Genomic DNA, 14429 nt, shown 5'->3' with positions numbered 1-14429 from the left:
AGTTTTGGATAGATAGTAGGTACTACTATTTTTTCCAGGTGTAACAAATTCCCTGATTCCAAGATTGAAAAGCAGAAATGTGAGTGAATGTATTAATTGGGTTACAGAATGAGTAAAATATTAAAATAAGCTGTTTAGGGAAGAACCTACACATTGTATCTAATATGAGTAACTGCTGGTGGAGAAACCATTTGCTTTGACACCCCTACATTGCCATAGTAGGACATCTTTGTATACAACCAGCTCTTGACTTCTCTTGCTGCAGATTCCACATTTTCTACAAATTAGAGATAAAATTAGGGATAATTAGATTATTCAGTTCAAATTAGGACATGCCATAATTGAAAGGTAGAATCTGCTTTTTTATTTCAAGCAAACCATGAGTGTTCAGATGAAGTCAAAACACAATAATTGCCTTCCATTGTTCTGGCTAGCTACAGGAAACACTTAAGAAAAGAAATAAAAAACAAAGGAGAATAAATATTTGTAACATGTAATTTACTATAAGCAATCCAATTTTCTATGCTATTAGCTCAGTTTTAATATAATATTGATGACTTTTTCTGATTTACAAACAAATAGGAAAAAATATGAAAGAAAAGTAGATGTATAATGTGCTTTATAGAAAATTCAAGCTTCATTTTAGCAAAATATGACACGACAGTCCAGGTTTGGGGAAGCCTGACTAAGAGTCTTCCTGAGCATGAGACTGGATATAAGGTTCTTCCCTATTTTCTGCAAAAATCTTCCTCATCAACTAGTCTTAATGTCTAGGATACTGCACTTGTACACCCATTTTCTTTTGACTCTGGATAATTATCTTCTCAGCGAATTAACACCTTAATGTGAATGTATTTACATAGATCTTATTCTATCTAGTAGCTAGTTAAAATGTACAGAGCAAACATAATTGAGGAGATTCCATTGAGGAGAGAATGCGGGTCCTGGGGTAATTTGAAAAAGGCATTAGGGCCTATTGACCTCCTATGATGAATACCTGGCAGCTGAGTAAGATAAAGGCAGAACAGACAGTGACTTCTTACGCTGAAGTTGCTTTGGTGATAGATGTGTGAAGGAACCCTGTGTTAAGGAATATGAGGGAATTCTGTGAACCTTGGAACACTTGTCCTTGGGCCCTCTGGAGACCACTCTGGGCCAGCAAGTCAGCAGGAATGTCATGTTGCCCCTTTTTCTACCCAGATGCTAAAAGACTAGTGAAGTCTAGAATGTAGATCCTGACTATAAAGCTGACAGACCACACTTTCAAAGGCACCTTTTCTATTATGTAAAACCACTCAGTAACATGGACTAGTAACCATAATTGACAATTGTAAGGCCAGGAATAGACACGGTGCAGGTTTTCTAGGATCCCATGCAGACCGGGTAAAGGAGGAGTCAGAGTCCTCAGTGGCTTTTTACAGGTCTTTATTGGGATTTACCCGGCCCACAGCAGGCAGGGGTGCTGAGGGGCTGGGAGGCTGGCAGGCCTCCCAGCCCCCACAAGTCTTCACTCTATCTGGGCTCTCCAGCCTTCTCTGCTTCTCTCTCGACTTCTGTTCATTCTCGGCTTCTCCTGGCATCCCCGTGACGCCGCCCTTAAAAGCCCAGTCTCAGCCCAGGTGAATCCCATCTACCCATGCCCACACTACTCCAGGTGCCCGCCATCAGGCATGCATTCAGGACCGCAAGGATCCATCATCTATCCTGATGGCGGGAGGGCAGAAAGGCCTGACATTTTTCCTTACCCTACAACAATATTTGTCCTTGTGCTTACACACCAGCATGTCTCTCCCCACATCCTTTGTGTTTTTTTTTTTGTTTGTTTGTTTGTTTTTCTTGTCTCTGGCCTCTATTGTTTCCACCTTAAGATTACCTTGCTAGAGTTCTGTCCGGCTCACTGGTTCATCATTGAGTAAGTGCTTTCGTTCTAGTGCTGATAAGTGAAAAAGACGACAAAAGAGAGAAGTGGCAAAGAGAAACAAATGCTATCTATTCTAGTGTATTTCTCTATGTGACTTATATTACCAAAACTTTTAGATAATCCGTTTCCTAAATTTCTAACTATGAATTCAAAATTGTTTGCTTGTCTTTGAGAAATTTCATTCAAACCCTGACCCTTCCACCTCTGCCTAACTTTTGGACACAGATATGATGAGACTCAGGCCTGCAGTGTGGGATAGGAACAACAGAGGGAAAGCCAGCCGGAAACTATTGAAGCATACAATAGTCAACTCTGGGATATTTAGCACTAGGCTTACCTTACATGAATAGTCAGTTGGCACCATTACTATGTCTTTACTCAAACTGGGTTATATTTTTTTTAATATTTTTTAAAGATTTATTTATTTATGCATATAAGAACTGGGGTACAGGCCAGAGATGTGGAGAGCGGGGGTGGGGGGGGTGAGAGGATTCACCAGAAACAGAGTGGGGAACAGAACAGGCAGACTGACTGAAAGACACTGCTGAGGGTAGCAGCAGGCGAGCCAGTAGAGGTCTGCTGCACCATATAGGTAGCTCCCTGGTGAGCATGGGATGGAACTCGTGTTGCAGAGGCTGAGGATATCTTCACAGTGCTGTACTTAACCCCTTGTGTCACCAGGGAGGCCCAAACTGGGTTACATTCTAATCAAGTTTAAGGAAGAGAGCACATTTCCCTGCTTAGAATGATCCAAAAGTGCCCTCTTGGCATGGCTCTCCTTCTGAGGGCACTGTAGCAAAACCAGTATTTTCAAAGGAGCCTGGTGGTCTCAGAGTGCAACATGATAAAAGCTATGGGAGGGCTCTCCTATTTGCCCTTGCCAAATATTAAGAGGGAGGGAATATTGAAAGGAAAAAGCTAAGTACTTTGTGGGAAAACACATACAAATAACAATTATCTGGGTTACTCTCAAACCCTTTTGGCCGCCATGTAAAAATGTGTTTGTGAGGTAAATTTCCAAGAAGTCTGGGTGAATTAAAAATGGTTAAAAAGTAAGGCCAATGCATGACCACACAGTGAGAAAAAGGAATGTGACTATTAAAAGGATGTGACTGTTACACACCCATCTAAAGAGTTGTCAGGAAAATCCCAATCAATTTTAAGCTGGAGTTTGCATCTTCTCTGCTGGTTAAAAAGTTAATTCATACGTGCCCCTTTGATTTCATTATTCATGCAACACAAATTAAATGGCTTAGCTGTTTCAATAGAGATTAATTACATTAGGCACAAAGCACATTTCCAGTTCAGGCCATGGTTTCTACTTCATTTAATTCATTATCCCATGTGCGTTCCAGTAGCATCCTGAAGATAACAGCTAATTTCAATCACATATGTCTTTTTCAGCATTTTTCTTTTCCTTGCAGGTTTCACTAAGAAAATTGCTAACTAGAATAAAAGGTAGACATTACATACTTAGACCAAAAGAATTTTATTCCAAAGGGTTTTTTCTTCTTTTATCTTATGACTTGTGTTCACTTTTTATTTTCATGTCCTCTGATTGAGGTGACATAGAAAAGGCATTATTACTTGGCCTCTGGAGAAAGAGGCTTCTTCCCCTGCTGTGCAGTGGGATGCCCTGGAGGGAACAGAGCCATGGATTTAGAGCTGAGGGGCTGGGTTAGGGCTACTAGGGTGTGGACAGAGAGCAGGCCTGTGACTGCAGGTGACAGGAAGGTGAGGTTCAGAGACATCTGTTTACTTTCATTTACTCCCTGTAGGGTATTTTAAACAGGGGGGCAGGGTGGTGTTGGAGGGGGGGTGGTGGTTAGGTATATACATGTGTTTAAAAGCATGCTTTCCACAAGTTTTTGCAAAAGTTAGCTCTATGAAGATTAGCTACAAAAACTGAAGAAATTTATGTCTCTACAGCTGTGAGCACAGGTTTATAGTACAGAGGGAGTCTGAAGTCTAGAAATAAAACATTTACATGCACCCAAATTTCTTATGAAATTAGAGTTAAAATGCTAGACACCAAATGTTTTTACTGAAAAGCAACTTAGAAATTGTTCTCCAGATTTGTCATACTGAAGCAATAATTTATAAAAGGCCTGTTTTGTGAACTAAACCTTGAGAAAATTGTCAAGGACAGAGAAACACAAGGTACAGCAGACAGCATTCTGCAACCCCAGAGGACAGCCATAGGGAAGCCAAGATAATGGAAGCTTTATTTGTGCTCATGTCTGTCAAGGGAAAAAAAGATTGTTTACTTTGTGTCTCAAGAAAAAAAAAAAAATTTAAGCCTGTGGTTTAGTCCAGAAAATTTTCATATACTTTCATTTCCTCCTCTCAATTTTGGTTAAGATGACTGTATTTGGAAATAAGAATGCAAAGTTGAGATCACTCGGGAAATTTTAATGACTTTTCTGGAAAATGATTTTTTACTATGAGGGGAACTATTTTTTCTTCACAGATTAACTGCTTTCCACCTGCCCCTAATTTTTATATTGGATATTCCTGAGGGGGGCTGTAGGAACTACCCTCCTCCCACCCCACCCCCACCCCCATGCTGCTTTGTTTGCAAACCAAAGACTGTTGGATGATTTAGATGGCTGATCTTGGAACTTAGGCTTCTTTTTGTAACTTCTGCCAAAACATCACAAGAGAAAGGGAAAGATAATAAGAAACCATCTAAAGACAATCAAACAACCATTAATCCTGTACTCTTTCCACACACAATAAACATTAGCTGTAGCTCAATTAAATTCTACAGTTCACAGATGTTCACAATAATGATTGTCTCACAATAGCATTCTTCTCATTAAGGTGCTTGGAAACTGTAGATATGCCAATTCCTCCCCACCAGGGACAGAGAAGTGGAGAAAAACACAGGTAACCAGACATGCCTGGCATATGAAGCAGGAGACAGCTGCCTGCTCTTTCCAGAAAAGTTGCATCAGCAGGATATATCAGCATGTTTATTTATTTATTTATTTATTTATTTTTGCCAGCACATCACCCCTGGAGCCCCTCTGAGTCATTAACAGTGAAAATACAGGAGAACTTGACAGAGACAGAGACCAAATATGTGTCCCTGGAGCCTGGAGCCATCTGGAAGAAATACAAGTTTTCCCTGAGCCTGGTTGCTGCCCAAACAGCCAACTTGGCTTTCACATAGCTTGTGCTTTTTTGCCTTATTCCTCAGATGCCCCAGACATTTCAAACTATGTTTCCTTAGGGGAAATTAGTTGCATAACAGGGATATGGAAGGTATGGAGATGAATTTTAAATAGTTCATTAGAATATAAAGTGTCAGTAGCAAGTACTATCCTTTTCCCTGAAAAGCAAAGGAATAATAAGTTCAGCGAGGAGGGGATTCAGTCTCAGAGTCAGGGTGTTCCACTTTCCCACGGCTCAGCCCTGATTCTCCTGGCAGCTGCGGTCTGTCCATCTTCTGAGCTTACCTGCAGGTTCCCTCTGGCACCACCTACAGGACTCTAGGCTCTGAATGCGGCTACACTTAAACAATCACAGAATAGATTTTTCATGAACCAGACTTTCATATTTGTCTCCAAAGACCTTGGCAGAGATTAAGCAGACGTCTTTACTTTAAAAGAAGTAAAAAAGCCCAGTGGTTAGCCCCTGGTAGAAAAAAAAAATCTAGTTGTGGTTTATTCAACAGTGCTGCTCATCACTTGTAATCAGGGAAATGCAAATCAAAACTACCATGAGATACCATCTTACACCAGTGAGAATGGCACATATTAAAAAAACTAGCAACAACAAATGTTGGCGAGGGTGTGGAGAAAAAGGAACTCTCCCGCACTGCTGGTGGGAGTGCAAACTGGTCCAACCACTATGGAGAGCTGTGTGGAGATTTCTGGACCTACTAAACATAGAGCTTCCATATGATCCAGCAATTCCACTCCTAGGTATTTACCCAAAGGACACAGAAACATCAATTCCAAAGAGCACCTGCACCCCTATGTTTATTGCAGCACTATTTACAATAGCTAAGCTTTGGAAACAGCCCAAATGCCCAAAAATAGATGACTGGATCAAGAAGATGTGGTACATATACACCATGGAATATTACTCAGCATTCAAAAAAGATAAACACATGCAATTTGCAGCAACATGGATGGCGCTGGAAGGGATCATGCTCAGCGAAATAAGCCAGAAAGAAAAAGAAAAATACCGGATGGTCTCACTCATAGCAGGAATCTAGAAAACTTAAATAAGGGACCAGGAAAATGAATAACTATAAGAAAGTGAAAATCAAAATCAACAAAAAACTATGAACAAGAGACACTTTTTGGGGCGTGGGGGGCGGGAGGGGAGGGATTGGGGTCAGAATGGGGGGGTTGCAATTGTTTGGAGAATATAAAAATAAAATTTATTATTTAAAAAAAATCAGTATTGCTAGTCTTTATTTGGGTTATGTTATTGTTTTAATAATGATCCCAAATGCCTTGCAAATAACCAGAAGTTGAAACAATTTTGAGCATTGCTTTTTAACTCTATGTGTAGCATTTCCCATCAATATTGGTACTAGGAAAAATTTGTCTTTTAGACCATCTCTCACCAATCTCTGTATTCCAGTTATCTATACTCCCATCCCCAGACAAACATACTTCAATACACAACTTTGAAGGGAGAATCCTTTTTGGTAAGGTTATTTCTTGGATTTGCCTTCTTTCACCTTCTGGTCTTTTCTCCCCTAACTTCACATCAAAACATGTCTCTCCTCTTAGGCCTTGCACCTAAGATTCCTACTTATTCTCTGCTTTATTTGGTTATTAGCCATCAGTGGGAGAAAAGGTTGATGTGCTGCCTGGAAGGGAAAAATAAAAACATAACAGCATCTGCAGGCTCAGCAATGGGCAGGGCTGGGGAAGGAAAGCCTCTCACCTGTCCAGTGGGGAGCTATCTCAGGAACTCTTGTAGGGAGGATGTTAGGTCCAGAACTGTACTAGGTGAAATAAACTCTTAGATTGCCAGATCAGTGGATTTTAATGTAGCAGAGTAAAAACCCAAATATACATTGTGACTATTTGAGCTTTTTCAACCAGCTGCAACTTACTTTTAAGAAACTACCACTTGGAATATCAAACAAGAATATTCAATTATCTGAAAAGATTACTAATACAAGACTCCCTTTCTTACTACTTGTCAGTGGGAGGCTGAATTTTCTTCCTATTCTTCAACCAGTATAGCATAACATAAAAGATCCAATGCAGAAGCAAATAGGAACACTCATTTATCTTCATTAAATGTAGACATTAAAGAAATCAGTGAAAAATAGAAAATAATGCCATTCTCATACTATCTTTTAAAACAGTGATTTTTAATTAAGATATATTATTTATGATAACAGTGATTTATTATTATGTTAAGTAAAGATATAAATTTAAATTTTTCCAGTTTTAATTTCTAAAATGGTAAACATTCATAAATAGAACCCATATAAACAAAATGTTTTGGGGTTTTTAATAACTTTAAAAAGTCTAAAATGGTCACAAAATCAAAACATTTGAAATCCCAGTTTCAGCTTGTCTCTATTCATTGTATCTTGACGCCCAAAGCACTTGGCCTGAGACAGTCAACTTTATTGCTAACCCAAGTGTCATCTCTGGCCTTGCCTATTATTATTTTTGAGCTATGCTTTGAGAAGAAGCTCCTCCCTGCTTGCAGGTTCTACTGTCATCTCTTCTGTCTAGGCTCTCTAACTTCCTGAATTGGCATTTAAGAAATCTGTTATTGTATGGTTGCATATTTTCTAAGAAGAATTTTTCTATGTTCCCAAGGGTCTAGTGAGCCAGAAAGATGGGCATCACAGCTCTAAGCTGAAAGGCAAGCACTGCACCTACCTGCCTTCAGCCCCACCCTGAGCACAACCCCAGGTGCTTCTCAGGGGCTTAGTCTTGAACTTGTGGTCATCGATTCCTGTCAAAATTCTTTTGACTTTTGTGGGTCTTGAGGTGGGAAGACAAAGGAAAATATGACATTTTACAAATACTATGAACAGAATAACGTAAGGCTATTCCCACAAGAATAAAGACTGAAATAGAAAATGTTGAGAGTGGGGCAGTGGAAGGTGGAGAGAGAGTAGGAGAGAGCCAGTGCACATACACTTTAATAAGTCTGGGCAATTTATCCTCAAAAATTTTTTGACACTCTGTTGCTTTTACTATTTAAAAAGCAATGACATGAATGCTGGCATTACATTGTGATTGTTCAGAGCCTTGGGGAATCTGAGAAGGTTTATTGCTGACATGAACTAACTCCATTGGCCTACATGTATCTACTGTTCTCATGTATAGTTTTCATTATTTTATGATCATTGCAGTTTTTAACACTTCCATTATAAGTCATGTTGGATCTTTTCGAAAACAAACCTGTAGACAAATCTGATGCATTCACCCTGCCTGTGACACCTTGCATTGTCATATTCCTGGCTCACAGGGCAAATCCCCAGACAAGCAGCCTTGCAAAAAAAGACTGGGGGTTGGGGTGGGGGAAGCATTGGAAAGGAGGGTCTAGTATGAATGAACCTGATTATTTTAATTGAATGGTAAGTTTTCCCAAAATGTCCAGAACAAGTCTCCCCAAATCATTCAGAGCAGACTTCCCCCAAGATACCCAGGCAGGCCTCCCCAAGATAGTCGGATAGGTTTTCCTTGAAAGTTCAGAACAGGCCTCACTAAGATGTTTCACCTTGGCATATAGGTCATTTTGAGCTATGCTCACTCAAAGCCCTCAGGCTAATAGGAAATTTACCAATCCTTTAACCACATAGAAAAATGAAAATTGGAGGTATTATCCTGAATCAGGTTTTTGCCAGAAATAACCTTTTTTATCAGAGAAACTGATTTATGTATCAGGGCAAACATCTAATTGCAGAACATCTTTCATCTTGTAAGTTCCCTTCCTCTCCCTTATCACCTCAGGCCATGATTGCTTTGCTTAGCTCAAGATATAAATACCCTCAATTTACTCCACTTACTTTATAATCTACATCTATGTAGATTCTTCATACATATATAATTAAATTATGTAAACAAAGACATTTTCTCTTACAAATTTGTCTGATATTTTAATTGTTTGATCAACACACACACAAAAAAAAAATCCAGAAGGGTAAGGGGGAATTTTCTCTTTGTCCTAAAAGAAGTCTTCTCAAATGAATGATGTCCCTGATAAAAATGGGAATGACAACAATTTTTAACTTAGCTTTCTTGAAACTCTTAAAAATGCCTTGAAAATTGCCTTTGCATTTCTCATCTAACATGAGCCCCACTCATGCAGGACAAAGTCAGGTTTGAGCTGAGTCCATTCAGTTCAGTTAGGTCTTAGAATCCTTGCACTCAGGTTGGCATGCCAGCTTTTGATCTGAACATGCCCTCTCAGAGGACTTTCTATTCTCACAAGAATTTGGGAAAGTGCTTGGAGAGGATCCTGATCTCTCTCAAAGGCAGCTCAACTCTGGCTAAGTCAAAAGCACTGACTGTTCTCACTGCTGTTTTCAATGCAGTTCTTCTTTGTTTTGGAAAATAAAACAATAGTTACAAATATTTACATTTGAAATCAAAACATTTTGACAACAATTGCAGCTGCTAAATGATTTATGAAACTTGTGAAATCAAATAGAAAATAAGGCAAACATGTTGCTGCTAAAAAGGAAGGTCTCCCAGACTTTGATTTAGTGGAGGGTGCAGGTTTCCCAGAGCATAATTATGTAGTAATACTTCTTAAGGGAGTTTGGTTTAAAAATATGATACACTTAATTGCCATTTGATCATTAGCATTTTGTTGTCATTAACCTTCAGCTGACAAATTACCTACTTAGAAAAGATATATTTCAATTTGTACTGTAGAGGAGATGGTGTACTCCATGTATTTGGGTCAAAAGCCAAATCCTTGGATTAAAAACACTACTCTGGGATTCAGAAAAGGACAGGTCTCACTATTGCTTAAGCTTTTCAAGATCCATAGGTAATTCTCAAATAGTTAAAAAGGTTCATCAACCATAAATCACCTCTTTTTTTATAAATATTAACTTTTTTATTAAATATAAGGATAACTAGGGAGCCCTTCTTCAACACTGAGGTTCCATCTTTCGGAGTTAAACTACTGGCCTCATAAATTGAGGACTGTAAATTTAAACATCCCCAGGGATTTAGCTCTTCCCTGGGGAACAAGATTATCAGAATAAAAATGGCATGCATATGTAAGTGTGGAAAAATGTCCCCTTTTCCTCTTCTAAATTCTTTGACTGGTCCTCCCCAGTGGCGCAGCGGTTGAGCGCTGGGTTGCGAAGCTGCCCACAGCCTCTGCAGCTCTGGTTCGATCCCCGGCTGCTCCCCGGCCACCGGAGGAGGGTCCCGCATGGCGCGCAGACCTCTCCTGCCGCCCGCTGCTCCCCTCAGCAGTGTACTTCGGTCCTTCTGCCTGTTCTGCTCCCCACTTTGGCTCTGGTGAATTCTCTCACCCTCCCGTGCTTCTGACTGTACCCGGTGCTTGTATAAATAAATCTTTAAAAAAAAAAAAAAAAGAATGCTAAGAGCTTTCAAAATAAATAAATAAATAAATTCTTTGACTGAGCTAACAACCAAATTGACATAAAACAGATTAATAGGAGTGAAGATACTCAAACCAGACCATCCCAGACTCTCAGAATTGGTCTCCTTGAGACACCTGTTCTGGCGTGATTTTTATTTCAAATTGAGAGCATGAAGGCCCTGGAGGCTAAGAACAAGATCTTGCCTTTCCCATAATCCTTTTGCCCTTCCTTTAATCAAAGATGTTACCACTGCTGCTTTTTTTTTCTAGAGTAATGTCGCTTGCAGGGAAGGGGTATCTTCCAGGTGTAGGTTTATCAGCAAATATGTACTCCCAGAGAAACATCTTTCCTTGCAGAGTAAAGATGAAGCCATCGAGATGAAGCCATCACTTCTTTATCATATAAAGTCCCCCTCCTCTCTCCTCAGTTCCTTTGCTCAGGATTTAAATCCTTTTCTCCCAGACTGAAATCAGGACTTGAAAATATATTGTAGCTCTCACAAGTGCACATTATTAAATTGACAACCTATCTGATTACTGGAGTGTGGGTGTGGGGGGAGAAGGTTAATCAGATTAAAGTCAGATTGCTCTGCTAGTCTGAGAAGAATCCAGAGGTACGGGAGAATTTTATTCTGTGCTTCAAAAGGAGAAAGCCAAATTTAATTTCATATGCATTAGAGTTCCACAGAAATATGAAATGAAACTAAAATAAGGGACCAAAACAGGAAGCTGTGGTAACTTTAGACAAAGAAACAACACATTTGTGAGTTATTAACAGGATAAAGGGTTTACATTGCTGAAGTACCAAGATTTATTTAGTCTTCCCAGCTCTAAACTCCCTGCCTCTGGTGACATCGATGACTTCGAGGGTCAGAGTGTCCTTTCTCTTGTTATTTCTCAAGTATGTTTATTTCAAAATAATATGTCAAAGTGACATTTTTGGTGGCATATTCTGCTCCCCTTCATGTATTATAGCAGAGGAAAAATAATTTCCCTCTGCTCTTCTAGGTTCTTAACTGAGATGCTCCCATAGGAGAAGATTAACCAGAGAGAAACAAACAAAATTGCAATGCACATACACCTGCCATGTACATGGGAGAGCTCTAAGAAAATTGAATACTTCCCCAAATGTCCAGGTTACCATTATAAATACCATCTCTAACTAAACAGAAAAGAAGATGTAAAGGAAGCCAGTTGTGGGATGTAACCAGGAAAGCATAGTAAACAAGTGTATGGTTGTTATGCCTATTTAAATCTTCTAGAGCTTTAGGGTGTCTAGAGTTTTAGTCATACTCCTGGTATAGAAGGAAAGATACCCTTGCAAGTGGAGATTTCCCTTATAAATGTAAATATCTCTAACAAAATGGCAAATGCTACTTATATTTTAGAGTCTTTCTTGTGTCCACTATTTCATAAAAATAACCAGCTCAAGATAATCCTTATGCCATAGAGGCCTATTATGTGATATATCATTATCTGCTCTTCTTCACTAGACTCAAAGACTTGAACTTGAATCTCTTCTCTGACTCTTATTAATGAGTGACTTGGGGCAAATTACTTAATTTCTCTGAATATCTGTTTCCTCAAATATAAAAAAAAAAAGGGAAAACCAGCCACATGGAAATGCTATTGAATATTTAATATGATGATTCAAGTAAAGAACTTAATAGACTAACAGGAGCTGGTGTTGAGCCCAGAGAAATACTCAGTTTGTAATATAATTAAAAAGGGCATTTATTTGGATTATGAATTCACGTTCACAACCAGAGGGCATTCTCCCAAGATGTGTTCCACCAAGTGAGGACATAGGGGGAGTTTTAAAGAATGAGGCAGGAACATGATTTGAGGTAAGGTTATTTGTGGTGACACTTCTGGGTTGCTCCATAAGTCCATCTGTCTGTCTGTATGGGGATCTCTTGTCAGATCAGCAGAGAGCTCCTATGTCTTTGCAGTCACTGAATTACTGAGTCAGCAGTTTAATTTTCACCTAGAAGTCTCAGCGAGGCAGCTTATAGACAAGATGGAATCCGTTGGACTCAAAACAGATTCTACACCGACTAAACAGTACTTCTAATTACTATAAGGATTTTGGAGGGATTTAAAATGATTGGCCAAACTCATATGTATGTGAATCCACAAAGCACAGGGACTTATGTAGAGCAAAGTGGGAACTCTGGTTAGTGAGACAGATGCTTTTCCAAACAACCCTTGCAGCCAAAAGATGAATTTTCCTCTATGGGGCCACAGACATGCATGGATATTCAAGGTCAAGAGCAAGGAAATCTAGCTGTGGATTAGGGACAGATAAGAAAAAAAAAAAAAAAAAAAAAAAAAAAAAAAAAACTGCCTGCCAAAAAGGGGGAAGGGCAAAGATGATACTGGAAGAAATCCAAACTCATCAATGTAGCATAGTAGGGGCTAAAGGTATTTAAGGGAAGGAGTGAAACAGGACCTCAGTGTTGCAATCACAGGGCCAGTAAAGCAGTGATGCTCAGAGAATGGGAGTTAGGATGAAAACTAGAAGAGAATCCAAGTGAACCACAGGGTCCCAATGGTGTGGAATTGGCAGCGTGAGCAGAATTGATAGAGCATGGACTGAAGAGGACTTGTGGCAGAAAGAGAGAGAGAGAGAGAGAGAGAGAGAGAGAGAATATGAATATGAATATGAATATTAGGCAGAGCAAGAGACAGAGGAAAAGACAGAATGCTTCCCCAGAGCAATTGTATAGGAGGCAGGATGTCAATGTGGTAGTAGTAGAGAGATCATGGGAATTGGTACTTCCCAAGAATGACCAGATAAAGGAAATCCAATGCTTAAAAACACCACCTCAGAAAATTTTACTTCTGTGATAGTTATGAGCATTGTGCCCCACCCCAATAAATTGCCAGGAAGTTGAGAAGCAGGAATTCAGAATTTGAACAGAGAAATAATGCACAGAATTGCATAATAGCTTCCTTTTTCCTCAGGTTGGAGAACCTGAAAATGCTTCTGATGCAGGGCTATGAGTAGCCATGCAAGATCATCTGTGCAAAGTCATGTGTACTTTCAATCGAATCAAGGTGAAGGAGAAACCACTTTGGGCTGCTGATGTCTAAGGTAAGCTTCATTTTAAACTGAGTCCTGAAGATAGGAGTTAGATTTTAAAAGATAAGAAGAAATGAAAATTAGTATGAGCAAACACAGAGGGGTTAAGGGGATCTTGCGTATTCAGAAATTAGTATCAGAGCTGCAAGTCAGGCAAATAGACTCAAAAGGTAGGTATCCCAATATGGCTAGCTTTTTAAAATTATTATTATGTTTATTTACAATGCTGTATATGTTTAGGGCTATAGCTTCACACCTGTACAAACATAAGTTATCACACCATGCCAGCTACCAAAGCACCAGTAATCTTCTACTGTAATCTTCACAGTGGATAGTTTTGAAACCCAGGCCCAGACACTTGATCCTAAGCCAGAGAAATAGACAGATGTTGATTTTTTTTAAAATGATTTGTTTATTTATTTATATAAGAACCAGGGTACAGACCAGATGCACGGGAGGGTGAGAAGATTCACCAGAGCCAGAGTGGGGAACAGAACAGGCAGACTGACAAAATACACTGCTGAGGGGAACAGTGGGAGAGACAGGAGAGGTCTGCTTCACCATGTGGGACCCTCCCGGCTGGTCGGGATTGAACCAGCGCTGCAGAGGCTGTGGACAGCTTCACAGCACGGCACTAAACTGCCTGCGCCACCAGGGGAGGCCCTGAACAGATGTTGATTTTTGACTATCTATCAAGCTGTTACAATAAAACTCCCTAAATGTATGATTATTTTTGTTAATGGTCTTCATTGTCTTTGCTGACAATATTTTCAAAACCATCAAATACTGACTAAGAATACAAACACAATATTTGTTAAAATCTATTTTAAAATAATAATTATAAAAATCCATTTCTGAAAGACC

General features: G+C 39.4%; 1 long non-coding RNA gene across 1 annotated transcript in view; it reads left to right on the top strand.

The window, feature by feature from the left end:
- LOC129146776 (uncharacterized) overlaps window positions 1-14429 on the top strand; it is a 45046-nt gene that overhangs the window by 19510 nt on the left and 11107 nt on the right. The window contains exon 2 of the long non-coding RNA XR_008553978.1: window positions 13448-13577. This is a non-coding gene — a long non-coding RNA (uncharacterized LOC129146776). The remainder of the gene's footprint in view (window positions 1-13447; window positions 13578-14429) is intronic.

This window comes from Talpa occidentalis, unplaced genomic scaffold, assembly GCF_014898055.3.
Source record: "Talpa occidentalis isolate TD23 unplaced genomic scaffold, MPIMG_talOcc4v2.1 talOcc4.4, whole genome shotgun sequence".
Classification (NCBI taxonomy): domain Eukaryota; kingdom Metazoa; phylum Chordata; class Mammalia; order Eulipotyphla; family Talpidae; genus Talpa; species Talpa occidentalis.
This window is presented reverse-complemented; position numbering and strand designations above follow the sequence as displayed.